Source organism: Cryptomeria japonica, chromosome 6, assembly GCF_030272615.1.
Source record: "Cryptomeria japonica chromosome 6, Sugi_1.0, whole genome shotgun sequence".
NCBI lineage: Eukaryota > Viridiplantae > Streptophyta > Pinopsida > Cupressales > Cupressaceae > Cryptomeria > Cryptomeria japonica.
Window position 1 is genome coordinate 302,541,334 of NC_081410.1, and position 18,340 is coordinate 302,559,673.

Consider the following 18,340-nt stretch of genomic DNA (forward strand, 5'->3'; position numbering starts at 1 on the left):
TTCTATCTTCATTTGTAGTTTTAAGCGTATCATCTCTTGTGTGTCATCTATGATATCATTGGACTCTTCTAGAGTTTTTGTACTAGATGTATCTGAGAGATAATCTAGACCCCATTCATACTCATTCGAGTCAGTTTCAGAATCATCTACTTGTTGTCTACTAGTGTATGTAACTAGGATTTTCTATGGTGCAAACAATTCTCTGATTCTTTCTACCTCTTCTCTAATATCCTCTAGGACTTCTACTCCTTGTAGTGTTGTAGCTGATACCATTGGAACTTGAGTACTGGTTGTTTCCTCTCTCTTGATTGCTAGTTCTTCTTGTTCTTTTTCATACTCTTCTTGAGTCTGTTGAGTGTTTACTTCCTGTGATGTTGAAGGAAATATCTTTTTCATCCACTTAGACTGATGATGGGAAGTATGTTTCTGGTCTGGCATCTTTCTTGGATTGTATCCCAATCCAGCTTTATCATTTGCAGACTTAGTTTGTAGATGAATAGATTCAATAATACATTCTTAATTTTTGCGCATAGGACCAGTACCTGAATATCCCATGCATTGAATCATCTTTTATCCTGGACCATATTGTGTCAGGTAAATCTAACAATGTCTTACTTCTTTGTTTACACTATCTTCTTTGAAAAGCCATTTGAGAACAGCATCCTCTTCTATTTCATCTGCAAGGGAAGTAGAGGATTGTACAAAGAGACCATCATATATGACATTTGGAGTGGAAGTGTGTGGCTTCATAACTTCTTATGGTTTTCCTTATTGTATTGGTGATGGAGGAAGAGAGATTAGTGAAAGTACTGGTTCTATCTTGTATCCATCCATGCCAGTATTTGTGAGTCTCAATTTCTTTTCTAAGTCCTTCATCAAGATTTATGACCTTTCAGCTATAGAGGCTGCTCTATTATGAGGCACAAAGGTATCATCACTCTTTGTCAATGCATTAGAGGGGGAGTTTGTATTAGCAGGAATATTGACTTCAACTTCATTATACAGAAATTTTAAGCATTGATGATATGTAGATGGAAGTGCCTTCATTTCGTGAATCCATGACCTGCCTAGTAAGATGTTGTATGACAAAGGAAGATCAAGAACTTGGAAAATAACATCTCTTTCAATAGGTCCTACCCTGATTGATAATAGTACCAGACCTTTAGAGGTTCTTTCTTCTTCATCATAAGCTTTGATTGTTATTTTCTTGGCTGGATCAATGACATTTTTAGAAAAGCCCAGCTATGTAAGTAGATTCTAGGTACAAATATTCAACCCAGTGCCTCCATCTATCAAAACATGTTTAACTCAGTGTTTATGGATCATAGCTTCAATGTGAAATGGCTGGTTATGTGGGTGATTCAGTGAGTTGTCATCTTCTTCAGAGAAAGTGAGATAATGAGGCAAAGTTAGGTGACCCACCATAGATTGAAACTGATCAATATCTAAATCTTTTGGGACATTAGTTGTGAGCAATGCTTTGTCCAGGATCTCTTTATGAGCAAAAGAGATTATGAGCAATTCAAAGATGGAGATTTGAGCATTCTTTCTTTTCAATTGTTTGACAATGCTATAACCAGGACAGAATAATGAAGCCAATTGTTTGGATTTAGCCATGGTTGTATATGTTTGTCTGTTCAAAGAAGTTGGTAGGTTTTATGTTGTTTGAGCAGGAGTTGAAGAACTAGCTCCTTGGAGAATGACTTTCTTTTGAGTGCGGGTCACAGCATTTGCATTTTGTGATTCATTTTGTTTATCTTTGATTATGATCACATTGCAATATTCAGGTTGGGAAGACTCAATCATGTTGATCACATTGTCAGTGTTGGTATAGGTGTAATTAACTTTGGCACCTCCTTTTGACTTTGAGGAATCACCTTGTTCATAAATAGGTAAGCGATCTTTGAAATCTTTGTGATCAGCATTAGTTTTGTGATTTCCAACAACAATTTTGCTAGCATCAATGAGATCTTGAATCTTATGCTTGAGCTTCATGCATTTGTTTGTGTTATGACCCTTGTTTCGATGGTATTCACAGTATTCATTCTCTCTCCATCATTTTGGTTTGACTTTGGGATCATATGGCCTAGAATTATCTGATAAGGTTATCAGATCATTTGCCAATAATTTTTTGAAAGCGAATTCGTATGATTCTTCCAGAGGAGTGAAGTCATGTTTAGGTTTCGAAAGCCAAGGTTTCTATTTAAACCACTCTTTTACTTTCTTCGAAGGATTTTATGTTGCAGTTTCAGCTGCTTTGAGTGCTTGTGTGCCACTAGCTAGATTAAATATCATGGATTTTTATTTTTCTTTAACAGTGTCTAGCACTCCATCATTAACAATGTTTCTTTTGTTGTCTTTGCCATATTTCCAATATTTGTTCTTTTCTTTGGAACTAGAACCTTGTTGTGTTTCTTTCCAAAGTGAGATATCTCATTTCTTTATAAGCACATCTTCCATTCTAAGGGCATTGTCTACCATTTTTTTGAATGAAGGGTATACTTGCATTTGGATATTGTATTTCAATTTAGGGATCAAGTTGTTGACGAAGATATCTATCTTCGCAAAATCTGGAATAGGTCGTGAATATCTAGAGAACATCTTTCTCCATCGTTGGAGGAAAGTGAGAAAGGGCTCTCCTATTTTCTATTTGGTATTGCAAATCTCTATCATAGTGACTAGGTGAGGAATGTTATAGGAGTATTATTGTAGAAACAATTGGATTAATTCTTCAAAAGTTTTTATTCCCATATGTAGGCTTGAGAACCATTCCATAGCTTGCCCTCCTAAACTTCTCGGAAAAAGGTGCATGAGATATGTTTGTTCATGCATGAACTCCATACATAAAGAACAAAATTGTCTAACATGGTCTTGAGGATCTAAGTTTCCATCGTATTTATCAAATTTTGGAATCTCCACTCGTGAAGGAAATGAAGGCATGTAAAGGTTTTTATCAAATGGAAATGGGCATATCGTGTCCAGAGAATATTGTTTTGATGATTTATCCTTGTTTTTCAATTTTGTTATCTCAGTCTATAACACTTGTAATTGTTTGTTTACCATTGCTAAGGGTGTCTCTTCCTCTTTAGTGATGAGGGCCTCAACATTATAACCAGTAGGAAGTTTAGCGCCTTGCTTTGCTAATTCTAGAAAATAGTCTTCTTTTTCTCTAGCCATGATAACCTTCATCATTTTTTGGAAATCTTTATCCTTTTGACATTTATGAATATCAGTTTCGGTAGATTCAGAGGCTTCAAATTCATCTAATGAGGAATCACTGTCAGTAGCCTGGATACTGAGATCATCATAAGCATTGTGTTTAGCAGCTCATCTTTCTTGTTTTGTTCCAGATATGGTGGGAGACAAGGGTTGATCATAAACTGGTATATCTGATGATGAAGGTTTATTAGTGACAGGGTCCTCTATGTAAAATGGATTATCCTGATATGAAAAGGATGGTCCTTTTCCTTTGTCGGCTTTCTTACAAGAACTTCTAGTTTGAGTAGGCATTTTTATTGACTGATGTGACCTAGAGTTGTGTTTGTGATGCAGAATTCAAGATCAAATTTGGAGCTAGTTGTTTTTTTAACATATTGATTGAGAGAAGTAACTAAAATTTAGTCTTGTTTTAGGAAAGATCTATCCCATGTAAGACGTTTATCTAAGTTACCTAGTTTGATTTGAGAGAAGTGACTAAGGCTCTGTCTGGTTTCAGGAATGATCTATCCTATGTAAGATGTTTATCTAAGTAACTTAAGTTTGATAAATGGTTGATTGAACTAGATAAAAGATTATTGACAAAAACATGCAAAACAATAGCAGAAGTATACTGTTTAGATTTGTTTATGCTCAGGATGATAATAACCAGTTTTATGCTCGTTGTAGACTATTTTTAGGCTATTTTGACTGTTTTGGACTGAGAAAATTGGAGATTTGTACGACAGGGTTTACAAGACCAGATGACAATTTAATAGCTTCAGGACGATGAAAATAGTATTTTGTACGAGTTGCTTCCTAGGTTCGTACGACAGGTTGGTATACCTCAAACGAAAAATTGATGAATGTGATGTTTTATCAAACAACACAGGATTAGGACTCAGATGATACTTCCCTAAGCAGGATGACAGTTTATCAGATTTCATACGACACAGAATTGAGACTCAGATGACAAACTGTAAGGCTTGATGAATTTTCGTACGAAAACAGTTATGTAGCAGGACGATAAATTAGAAGACTCATACGTCAATTTACTAGATAGAAACAAAATTTTGACAGACAGAATTTTCAATGACTGACGATGACCAATTTTTGAGATGGACTGAGTTTTTGATAGTTGAGATAGACTAGTTTGTGACATGGATAGAGTTTTGACCACTAAGATAGACTAGTTTGTGACACAGACAGAGTTTTTGACCACTGAGTTGTTTATTGTTTTCTCCAGTTTTGGTATTCTAGTTTCAGTTTCAGGGATGAAAACACAATAAACACACAATATGTATAATGACTTCAATCACAACACGCTAACCCTATGGAAATTAGTGAGAGAAGAAAACCTTTGCTTGTAGACTCAGGTACACACCCAATAGCTGATTAGAATACGACCGTTGAGTCTCACGCAATGGATTCTCAACGTCGTATTAGATGACTCCAAATGCTAATGGGAGCATGAAATGGCAAGTATCTTGGGAGAGTTACTATCTCACTTGCACAAAGATTATCCCCCCTTTTAGAGGTGAACTGGGTAGCCTCTATCTTATAGTTCTTAGTCAGGAATTTCATTCGAAATTACACATTGAATTTATGCAAGCATGATTGAGGCCTATAGCCCAACAAGGTACCGAAACAAGTTGTAGTCATGTAAACATGATTGAGACCATGAGGCCCTACAAAATGCTCGATATGAGAGATCTCAAAGAGAAAACTCAAATAATCCCATCCTCTGAGACTTTAATCAACCAGAGGCCTATTTATTATAGTGAGTTAGAATGCCTAGGTCCGGCTGTACTCACTTGGGTCATTCTCACAGAGTGATTACTTTTTCCCACTATGACAGACCCGCTAAAGGTACACAAATCTCAAACTTAGAAAAAGCCTCAAGGGTCTAGATTTCTGATTGTCTATGCAGACAAAAGCATACTCTCCTACCTCTCAAAATTTTCTCAAAACATGAAAGACGGATTTGTTCATTAACCAGATAGTAATTTAGGTGCCTAAACATTAATATAAAGAATACACAATGTTTACTCAAATCTCCTCAGGAAACCTACAAAGACAACGAATCAGTAGTCATATTGTCTTTTTTTGACAAGCATATTCTTTGACAAGCGTTCTGTAAAAAAATGATTAGGCTGTGATAATTCTTCAGACAAACGAACAACAAGCCAGGGTCAGCATTAATATGATCAAAATTGAATAAAGAACTTGAAGAATGAAATCTTCTTTTAACCCAAAAACACAGAATACCATATGACAATTCTCACTGAGTCGTATGATAATTCGTACGAGATTGTACGATACTTGCATTTTGTCATTCAAGAATGTAGGAAATCTCGTACGATATTTCGCAATAACTATACGGACAAAAATCCAAAAAAATAAAAAATCTAAAAAATAAGAAAAAGTTATTTTTGGAGGCCGAAAAGATGTAGTCTTCTGCCCCACGATGGGCGCCAAAAATGTGTATGTGAAAAGTGGAATAAGTATCTGCGAGCTGTAAGATACAACACTTCAATTAAGTCATTACATATATGGTTAGACAGATATAAGCATGAATAATAAAACCATCACAAATTGACCAATTGCCTTCTAAATGATGCGACTATAGACTTGCTCTCATATTTGTATAAGCAAAACCAGTGACTAGACTACACCAAGATGAAGGATTTAATCTGTATGAGAATGATATTAAGCTAAATGGATGAAATATTATGCTATGGATGAATAGTAAGCTATATGAATTCAAGCAATCATAATTGAACTAAATATGTAAAAAACTAAACTAAGATGCAATAATCTCAAAAAAGCAAGAACAATATCTTCAATGACTCCAAAGCAAAAACTGTATAATAATAATAAATGTCCAAGGTGTTTTGAATGAGAGATGAAGGATGAATTTATAGAGAATCACAAGAAAGACCAACAGTCAAGATCAATTGGCAATGAGCAGTTGATATTATTCAAGAAAAAGCACAATTTTGGATAATTGAAACAATTGAGAGATCAGATTCAGGTAACCTTGAGATAGATTCCAATTATAGTTTGATTGAAATGCATTCAGATTATAAGTTTGAGTTTGCATTGAAGATAAAATTCAATTAATTTCATGCACTTGTGATGAAAATAAGTGAGTTCATGCATATTTCTTTGATTTATTCAAGAAAAGAGTCTTTACAATGCAACTGAACTTCTTTTCTCAAAAGCTTTGAGTTCCAATTTTAGAGAAGATTAATAATTCATTTAATTATTTTTCTGATTTCAGGTTCTCAATTTAGAAGAAGAAATAATATCCCAAGTTTGATTTCTCTCTCAATTAAATTCTTTTATTTTATTTTCAATTTAACTCTTGCTTTGTGATTAATTCCTCTTGTGTAATAAATTAATTCATTTTTTTATGATTAAATGGAAAATTTATTAATTAATTAAATATGCTAAGATATTTAATAAATTAAATAGGATAATTGATCAAAATGATTTACTTGGAATGATTTAATTAATTAAATAAATATTTAATTAATATAGAATAATTCACTTGCCATGTGATATTTATTGATTGAAGAATTAATTAATTGTGTGCTCAAAGTTGATTTAATTGCATTTGGTTAGGACCTTGGTGATGTTGTCGAAATTAGGGGCCCATGGTTTAAGTGACCATTTTTAGGGCATTACAGGGGTAGCCAAAGGTTCTATGTCAGTCTCTGGTAGGAGACTTGACAAAATATCAACAACGGTCCCGATAGTCTCTGCTTCCTTTTGTTGTTCCCTTAATCTTTTCTTTTGTGCCCAGGATTGCATTGTAGTTGCAATCTCCATTAACATAGTAGCACTCAAATTATCCATGTCTATTGGACCTTTTATGCTAGTTGAGTCATCATCATCATCATCAGCAACCATTGTTTTCTTCTTCTTCTTCTTCTTCTCTTGATCCTTATTATTTGTCTTCTCCTTTTTCTTTGTCTTTTCTTCCTCTGTTTTCTTCTCTTCCTCCTTTTCTTTTTATGTCTCCTCTCCCTTAGTGGTGTCTTTGACCAATTGGATATTTTCAACAGCTTGTTCCTTTACCGGTACTTCATCTACCTTCTTTTCTTTTCCCTTATCATTCTGACTGTCATCAATAGGAACACTAATATTTACATCCACATTTACACTTACCGGTTCTATCTGAGTAACAGTAGACTGTGTATACACCAGTTGCTCAGTTGAGTTTTTGTCTGCTTCTTTCTCTTCTCCTTTTTTCTCAACTTGTTCCTACTGAGTATCCATCAGTTGTACATCAACTTCAAAAACTTCTTTATAATCAGCAGTATTAGCAACATTATTAGCATTACCGGTATCATCATCTGTTATATCTACTAGTTCAGTATCAATAGGATCATCTTGCAGATACTTGTTGTCCAGTTCAAAGTTTGTGATCTTTACACCTTCAACAAGTTCTTCTTACTTTGGCAAATCAAGAGTAATATCCTCAATTACTTCATCTTTCTCCTCTTCTTCATTGGGAATGAGGCCTAAAGCCTTTTTTACCAAAATCTCAATTTCCTTTTGAATTGATTTGGTCTCACAAACAAGCATTCTTGTTAATCTCTTCTTTGATCTAAACAACACTTTTGTATTCATCTTTATTTGTTCGATTTCCTCTTCAATTGCTTCTAGTTGCAAGTGTTTAAGTGTATAATCAATAAATTCTTTATCAAGGCTAATTTCCCCTTGCCACCTAGCATCAATCAAATTATATAAGGGATCTGGAATTTTCCCTTGTAATTGAATGAGGGCTCTACTAAACTTGTTCCTACTGAAGATGGTTGCATCTTCAATCTCCCTTCGTTGACTTTCAGACAAATGAGTAAAAAGTGTGTTTAAACCTTTTTAAATATCATACTCCTTAATAATTCTAATCATTCTAGTAAAAGATTCTTCAAGTGTTAATATTTTTGTAGCTACTTTACCTTTTCAAGTAGTCTTCTACTTCTTAGCACTTGCCCTTGGTGATGTCTTATCTTCTTATGATTATGTTTCCTCAATATATGCAAGATTGTCTAGATGCATTGAACCTAGGAAATTGTAATAAGGTTCTAAGCCGACCTTATGATAATTTTAATTGTGTGATGAGGTATGGAAAGATATATATATATACATGAGCTTTATAGTGTGATATGTGATGAGCGAATTGTGTATTTTTGATAGTATGAAGATCAAAGAAGTTGAGAGATGAAGTCTTTGTAATGTTGTAATGTTCTGAAGTGGATATTATCAGACACAGAAGGTGTTATACTGAGATCTTTTGTACTTGTTGTCTTCCTAACAGTTGCAGCAAGAAAATCCTCTTACAAGGTCACTCCTAATAGGGTGCAGTCAGATCCTAATAGTTCTGATCATTAAATCCTCTAACCAAGTGACACATTAACTTGTGTTTACAAATCCTAGTAACTTGGGTAGCTCCTAGCAGGGCTGGTCCTCACATGACTTTTTGTAAAGCTCTTAACTGGGATTAGACACTTTTAACAGGGTGTACCCCTAACCGGGTGTTGTACACCTTAACCGGTCAAATCTCTATACTGCAGATAGTGGATCTTGTGGGTACTAACTCCCACCATGGTTTTTCCCATTTGGGTTTTCCACGTATAAACTCTTGTGTCATGTGGTTTATGCTTTGTGTGGTTATTGCATACTTGGTATTATTTATTACACGCCTATTGAGTTTTAAGTTGGTGAAATTGATATTCAATTTTGTATTGCTTTTACTATCACTGATTCCCCCCCCTCTTACTGTTGTATGAATTCATCAGCATTCACTATTTTTACTATGTATATTTTCAGTCATATATTCTTTGTTTAAATCTTCACATCATCAAATGCTTTGGAGGTGTGCTCAAGAGTTCCATAATTGTTGAAGACAATAGCATTGTCAAGATTGTTCACCAGCATATAAGGGTGGTGAAGAGAATGAAGATAGGTTTTTGGAAAATTCATCTCAAAGCAGCAGTCATAGTCAAAGGGCTAAACATCAACACTTAACAGCCTTCAAAGGTGTTCAATCCCAGTACCCATGACAAGAGTGATGACCTTCTCTTTGATATGGGTAGCAACCTACAAAAGCTTTCAAAGGTGGATATAAAGATTTGTGGGAGACACAATCAAGAGACCACAATGAAACAAAGTGTAACAAATGATAGTCTTATTTCACAAAAAGAGTACAATAATAGCATTATCTCCCCAAAGAGATAGTGCCATGTAAAAGGAGCAAACCTCGGCATCAGAAAAACACATTCAATGTCCATTGTTCCGTGATCTTGTGTATGAGAAGTCTATAGTAATATTCAGCAATAAATGGACACAGTGTACAAAAATTGAATTAGTCACAAAAGTCTACCAAAGAGAAGAAATAAAGAGCAGCTAGCTAGTGATAAACCAAAATAGGGATAGAGCAGTGGGTATGAAAGGCTCTCTAAACTCAAGGATGGATGAGCAGTTCTTACCAATCTCCATATCCAGGATCAGGTTAATACAATGACTTCAGAGGGTTGAATGCATAGACAAAAAACATTCAAAGGTGGTGAATAAAATTTTTAGTCATTTATAATATTCATTATCAAATAGCAATCCATGTGATTGTTGTAGTTTTGATGAAGAAACTGGGTAGAACCTCCAAATAATCTACAAAAATACTTAAATTTAGATCAAAGCAATCATTTATCAAAAGACAATGAGGTCAGAGACAAAGAGCCCACATCATAGAATATATAAGGCTTAGGAGATAGCCCACCTCATAACAATAGCTTCTATGTCAAAGACAAATAGTAGTGAACCCACAAACAATAACCACATCATCAAGAATATAAAAGAGACAAGGTTGAGAGTAGATTCTATCATAGGTGATCAAAATCCAATGATTCCATGTCAAAAGGTCATAGTAGTAGCCCATAGGTTGATACCAAGGGTCAAACTAGCAAAGAGCAGACCTTGGATAACCATGACAATGTATGTATGCAAGGTTATAACATCAAAATAGGTTAGTGTTAAAGAACAATGTATAGTCAAAGGTCAAAGGTTGATTAAGGTTACAAAGTTAATATGCAGTCCCAAAGTTTGTAGACTATTAGCATTAGCCAAGAGCATAAAGGTACACCCAATGTACAGTCACAGTCAACACTGATAGTGGTAGCAGTCCTAGACTAGACAACAAGATCAACTAAGGAGCAGCTACAGTCATGTATCAAGGGATAGATTTCAACATCAAAGCCTTAGATAGAGGTTAGAGAAGCACATCTACCAAGGACAATACTAAATAGTTACAAGTATAACAGAGATAGTACCAGTGCTCAAGACCATGTACAGGATAATCCAAAGGCAAAGATAGCTTGTTGATGGTGTTACATCATGATATGACAGTGAATGTAGCCCTTTGACAGCATATATAAGATCAAAACTAAGGTCAGTAGTCTCATAGAGATATCAATTTTCAAGAACAAAGATCACAATTACCCAAAGGAGCTCAAACAGTGAGCAGAATAGTAGTCAAGATAACCTTTGAAGAGATGCAAGCTCAATAATGATAAGACAAACTATATGAAATGAGAAAACTGGGAGGAGAAGGTACACCAACTCAATTACATGAATTGAATGCAAATAAAGAACAAGTGATAATCAATGATAAAATAAATGTACTTAATGAAAGCCGCAAACATGCAACAATATTAACATCTCATAGAATTTCTCATAGAAAACCAAAGTATATAATTGACATTGATGAAAATATTTTGAATCCAATGCCCAATAAAATTTCCCAATGCACTTGTCAAAAAATGGCTAATAAAATATAAAAAAGATATTTTCAAATCTTAAATCAAACCGCAAGACGCCAATTAATTGTTGAAACAATAATAAATGTGAATTTTGGAGAGACAATGAAAATAATTATCTTAAGATCATCTAAAAATAATAGTGAAAAAACTATAGTGAGAAACCTATTTGATGTGTATCAAGCAATTGGTTCAACATCATGCTCTAAAGATGAAAATGTTATTTGATGTGTTCTTATGTCAATCATAATGAGAAACAAAACTAAAAAGTCTTGTTTAATAAGAAAAAAAAGTAACTCATTAAAGATAATTAGAACAACACTACACCATGCCTTAGCCAGGTGTGACAAACTTGAGGATCTTAATAATAATTCTCTTTGGGCATTTTTGGGTAGACTTCCACGAAAAGATAAAGTTGTTGTTGATGCATTAAGACAATTAATTGAAAAACTTTAGCATGAAAACACAAGAGTTTCACCCAATCAAAGAGATGTTGTTAGAAGGATAATTGGATCAAGAAATTGTGAGCTGCATCCTAAGCACTTTTTGGATATGACTCAAACACATTTTTTTGAGAAATACATTCAAATATATCCTCAAATAAGAATTAACCAAAAAAATTTTGAAATTAAAAAACCCTTTAATGTTAAGATAAATCATGCACACACTAAATGTTGTTGTAGAATGCATATTGGATTTTCCATGCATTATGATATATATCATCATATATGTTATATTTTGCACACTAACGATGTTTTACAGGAATATGGTATACAAGTACCTTCGAAGTCATCAAGAAAATTTATTTCAAGTGTATTATGTCAAAGAGAGGATGGATACACCTTTTATAAGATTGTGTTTGAGAGGTTCATGTTCTACATGTGGTGGTTTGCAAATGTTGAAAAAATGTATACATTTAGAGAGTACACATGAAATTTGAAAGACACTAGTCTCTTATGGAAAATACAAGTCAGTCATATATGGGGTTAAATATGGAAAAGAGTTGAAGATATGTGAGTTGGTGAGCCAAGATATACCCGTAGCACAAATTATGAATATTTTCTAGGAGAAACTAGTTTATGACTACATAATGCATACACGTAGACTATGATGGTTGGATGAGAAATTCATGATATGTAAGGATACATTTCCTCTTGGTATCATCATCTCTATTTCATATTTTCTAGAGAATTATATGCTACAACCTCAAAATGAAGTGCAATCCCAATATTACCACTCTCAATAGCTAATTATTTTAGTACACATAGCATTCATGCATGCACATTATAGCACAAAGTAGGATAGAAGATAGTAAGAGAATATCACTTCTACATAAGCAATGATCGTAGTCATTCGACAAAAATTGTGCAAGGCTGCTTTGAACTCTACTATGATAATTTAAGGGAAAGGAATATCAGATACAACCAACACATCACATTGTCAGATAACTGCATATCATAATTCAAGAATGCAATGATGTTCTATTAGTTGAGTAAGATGCATATGAGGACTAGTGTACAGCATTTTTGGAATTCTAGAGAGTTTGGACATGGTAAGGGAGAGCACGATGGTGTGGTTGCATGTGTAAAAAGAGCCCTTGCTAGAGAAGAACTAAAGTATGAAGGTGGTGCTAATTTAACATATGCAACAACCAATGTGCAATGGTGCAACTCGACAATGGGACCAAGGTAATTCTACTATATCTAGATGTTTTTGGTTGATACGTGAATCTGATGTTGCAAGCATTGTCAATTGTTCTACACTTATATGACCGAGTGGCTTGCACTCATTTAGAAGCTCAAATGCAAGCTCGCCAATTATTTATACTAGACAGATGGTATGTTTTTGCTCATTGTGTATGGATTTTTTGTGGGATGATTTTGAATCATATGAGTGGTTGATGGGTTGTCTTGTAGACCTTTAGTGCCAATTGATACATATCAACTTTCCAAGCCACTATAGTTGAACCAGATGGAAGTTATTGTGGATTTTGACCATGTATCTAACTTAGTGCAACTAGGTATTGTTGATTGTTAATTAGTTATTGGAAAAATTTAACTCATTTTATTTCATTTTACACTATTTTTGGTACTCATTTATCATTCAATAAAATGCAGGTCATGTTTATGAAGTTATTGGTGATGAAAACAATGAAGAAGGCACAAATTATTTTTTGTGTCGTTGTATTGAGGAAAAAAAAAATTGGCAACCACAATCATTAATGGAGAGGGTATTCAGTACCCAACGAGGTTTGTTGTTGTAACAATAACATGGCTTAGAAGGTACCCTATGAAGAAATTTTATGTTTGGTCATTCGAGGACTTTGACACACACTGACATATTCTTCATTACTCTAAACCTTGTTGTTGCAGTGGATATTCAATTGATTAAATATCGTGGTAGACCGCTCAATAAGAATTTATAGAAAGTTCATGAATCTGACCATGACGCAATACTTGACACAATAAAGGTTAGATCTAATCCACAAGTTTCATTAGATTGATTCTACAAAAGGGTGGAGTGATTTAGAGGCCAAATTTTGTATATAAATAGCCAAGTTTTGTATGTAGATGGCCATGAGTTGATTTGTATGTATATACTGGCCACATTTTGTGTATAGATGGTCATGGATTGCTTTGTATGTATTGAGAGGCCAAATTTTGTATATAGACAATGACCATGAGCTGATTTTATACGTAATTAGAGGCCAAATTTTGTGTATAGATGACCATGAGTTGATTTGTATGTATTGAGAGGCCAAATCTTGTATATAGATGGCCATGATCTGATTCGCATGTATTCAAAGGTCAAATTTTGTATATAGACGGCCATGAGATGATTTGTATGTATTCAGAGGCCAAATTATGTATGTTTCTATGGATTTTGACCATGTACCTAACTTAGTGCAGCTAGGTATTGTTGATTGTTACTTAGTTATTGGAAAACTTTAACTTATTTTCTTTCATTTTACACTATTTCTAGTACTCATTTATCATTCAATAAAATGCAGGTCATGTTTATGAAGTTATTGGTGATGAAAACAATGAAGAAGGCACAAATTATTTTTTGTCGTTGTATTAAGGTAAAAAAAATTGGCAACCACAATCATTGATGGAGAGGGTATTCAGTACCCAACAAGGTTTGTTGTTGTAAAATACATGGCTTGGAAGATACCCTATGAAGAAATTTGATGTTTGGTTGTTCGAGGACTTTGACACACACTGGCATATTCTTCATTACTCTAAACCTTGTTGTTGCAGTGAATATTCAATTGATTAAATATCATGGTACACCGCTCAATAAGAATTTATGGAAATTTCATGAATCTGACCATGATGCAATACTTGACACAATAAAGGTTAGAGTCAATCCACAAGGTTCATTAGATTGATTCTACAAAAGGGTGGAGTGATTTAGAGGCCAAATTTTGTATATAAATAGCCAAGTTTTGTATGTAGATGGCCATGAGTTGATTTGGATGTATATAGAGGCCAAATTTTGTGTATAGATGGTCATGGATTGCTTTGTATGTATTGAGAGGACAAATTTTGTATATAGACAACGACCATAAGCTGATTTTGTACGTAATTGGGGGCCAAATTTTGTGTATAGATGACCATGAGTTGATTTGTATGTATCGAGAGGCCAAATTTTGTATATAGATGATGACCATGAGCTGATGTGTATGTAAGAAGAGGCCAAATTTTGTATATAGATGGCCATGAACTGATTTGTATGTATTCAAAGGCCAAATTTTGTATATAGAGGACCATGAGCTTATTTGTGCCTATTTAGGGGCCAAATTTTGTATATATAAACGACCAAATGGTTATAAATGCACAAATGAAAATTTATGATAATTTTGTTTCTATGATTCTACTTGAAAATCATGTAATATGCTTTTGTTAATGTGTAATTCATGCATTGTTATTTTGCAAATGTGTAATTCATGCATTATTCTTCTATCAATGTGTAAAGAGATGGTGTTGTGATGGTAAGGCATTGGATGTTCAGGCGACCTGGCGACCTAACTAGAACCATGTCTACCATAAAAATGTCCAACCAAACATGCTCACACTTACGGTTCATGGATACGACAAACAAAACAAGATTTACCCTATCTTGCAACTTTGCATTGCACGCGACCGATGATATTTGCATCAACAAAAAAATCATTACCCTAAGAAAATGGCTTTATCTATTCAAAATCTGAGATAGGTTATTTTCGAGGGGCCTAACATGACCCTGTGGGTTAAAATATATCACTCGTACATGCTCCAGATTCTAAGAAACAACCCATCAAAGTTTGACAATTTTTTGAACTTAGGACCCTCAAGAGATGGCATCATGACAGTAGGGTGTTGAATGTTCGAGTGACATGAGGACCCAACTAGAACCATTCCCACTTGGACACACTCGCATTGACGGTTCGTGGATATGACAAACAAAATGAAATTTACCCTAGCTTGCAACTTTGCATTGCACGTGATTGACGATATATGCATCAACAAAAAATCGTTGCCCTAAGAAAATGACTTTGTCTCTTCAAAATTTGAGATAGGTTATTTTAAAGGGGCCTGACATGACCCTATGGGTTAAAACAGATCACTCATACATGCCCTGAATTTTCAGAAACAAACAGTCAAAGTTTGATAATTTTTTGAACTTACGAAACTCAAGAGATGGCATCGCGACGGTAGGGTGTTGAATGCTTGATCAAACTGGGGACCCAACCGTGACCATTCAAAGCATAAAAATTCTCCCTTATGCATTCTTGTGCTGACGGTTCATGGATACAAAAAATAAAACGAGATTACCCTATCTTGCAACTTTGCATTGCATGCAACTGACGATATTTGCATCAACAAAAAATTCTTTGCCCTAAGAAAATGGCTTTGTCTCTTCAAAATATGAAATAGGTTATTGTAGAGGGGACCAACATGACCCTGTGGGTTCAAATGGATTACTCTTATATTACTCGAATTATGAGAAACAACCCATCAAAGTTTGACAATTTTTTGAACTTAGGGCAATTAAGAGATGGCGTCGTCATGGTAGGGCATCGAATGTTTGGGTGACCTGGGGACCCAAATAGGACCATGCCTAGTATAAGAATTCTCACCCAAACATTCTCACACTGACGGTTCATGGATATGACAAACAAAATGATATTTATCCGATCTTGCAACTTTGCATTGCACGCGACTGATGATATTTACATCAATAGAAAAATCATTGCCCAAGAAAATAGCTTTGTCTCTTCAAAATATGAGATAGGCTATTGTAGAGGGGCCTAACATGGCCCTGTGGATTCAAATAGATCACTCGTACATACCTCGAATTCTTAGAAATAGCTTCTCAAATTTTGACAATTTTTTGAACTTAAGACACTCAAGAGATGGTGTTGTGACAGTAGGGTGTCAAATGTTTGGGTGACCTGGAGACCCAACCAGGACTATGCATAGCATAAAAATGTCCATCCAAACATTCTTGTGTTGACGATTAGTGGATAAGACAAACAAAACAAGATTTACCCCATCTTGCAACTTTGCATTGCAACTATTAACAACTTTTCACAACTATTGACAACTATTGAAAACTATTAACACCTATTGACAACTTTTGACAACTATTGTACAACTTTTGATCTCAATGATCATAAAATTTGGTGAAGTTGACCAAGGTAGCCATATTCAACACTTAGAATTTATATAATACCAATTGTCATTCATAAGTTCCATTGAATTTTAATATCATTAATCCATAACATGCTAAATTATTCATAAATCAACCATTAATTATTGAATATACATTGCTCATAAGCTGTTCAAAACATAATCAATCTTATTAAAATGAATATACATTGTTCATAACTTAACAATTCTTAAGATGTTAATAAATTGTTCAAAGTATGAAGATATGCACATAATGAAAAAATTAGATCGAATATCATCTTTTATATATACCCAAATGTAGAATAAAAGTTTTACAAAATTGTGGCATATGTGACAACTCAATAAAATGTACAAAATAGCATATGTTCCAAGTCATTAAAATGTACAAAAATGACATATGTTATATATCAATACAAGTTTTACAAAGCTATGGCATAAATGCCATCTCAAGATCGATATACAATGGACACAACTAATAGTTTATAACTCTAAAATATCCTATAATTGTGGTGGATCATTAAAATTGAGCTTCTTTGAAGTATTGTGTGACTTTGTAGATGCCTGCAGAACAACCATTCAAACAACAAATTAGATTGCTTATGTCAATAATAATTTATAGTTGTGAAATTAACATCAAAATAACTATAGTGTACTATTATTTCTCTACAATTGAATTTTTGATTACCTCATGTTGTGGTTTTCTTACTAAAATTCATTCAGCAAATGATGGTCCCCTTTGACCCCTATAACTAATAGGAGTCCTACCAAATCATTGAGGTAGAAGATCTATGTTATGCTCATATTGCGAAGGTGGCTACACCAGTTAAAATACAATTCATAGAAGTCAATATAAACTATAAATATATATCTACTTCTATTTAAACAAATATTTATAATATAGAATAAATGTGTTCTAGAGGCTCTGATGGTTCTCATGTTTCCCTAGGAGGGGTCATCACAGATAAAATAGGAATCAATATTCTCTGTATGTAAAATGAAAAAATTGTAATACAATAGATGTACATATGTATATAATCATGAAATTGAGAAAATTTAAAAAGCATAAACCTCTTGCATCTCTTCTTCCAATGCATTGTCGGGTGCATTCATGATTGTTATAAACAATCCTAGTTGTCATTATACATGTACAAGACAAAAGATGATAGACTCAATCAACCTAGATGAACATGTATAATCATAATAATTTGAAAAAACAAAATCTAAATCATGCTACAATAACACGTGTAAGATCTTAAAACTATTGTATATTGATTAAAATTAAGCTCAATTACCTTTTTCTGATTAGGCATCCTCGAGAATATCCTTTACAAAGGAGAAATCTCAGCCACGGGTGACATAACCTAAATGAGTAACATAATTAATATATACAAACATATAATGTTAGCATAAAATTAACTAATTAAAATTTGAATGAGATGCATATTCAATACAAACTATAAACAAGGTGTGTACAAAGAATAATATCATATAGCTCTCTAGGGCAAATGAAGTGGTCGTAGTTGTGGCATCATGAACCTATGAAAGTTGGTCCACAATCAAAACTTGTCAAACCCCACACAAAGATACATTAGACAGATAATATTCATTATAAAACATTAATTTGAGTTCAAGGTATTATTCTTTTTTGAC

The 18,340-nt window shown here is 33.9% G+C and overlaps 1 long non-coding RNA gene across 1 annotated transcript in view; it reads right to left on the reverse strand.

The window, feature by feature from the left end:
- Positions 1-17,031: 17,031 nt before the first annotated feature.
- The window catches only part of LOC131031499 (uncharacterized), an 80,262-nt gene continuing 78,953 nt past the window's right edge, over positions 17,032-18,340 (reverse strand). Inside the window, exons 2-3 of the long non-coding RNA XR_009358201.1 lie at positions 17,983-18,051; positions 17,032-17,251 (exon numbers count right to left, since the gene is read on the reverse strand). This is a non-coding gene — a long non-coding RNA (uncharacterized LOC131031499). The remainder of the gene's footprint in view (positions 17,252-17,982; positions 18,052-18,340) is intronic.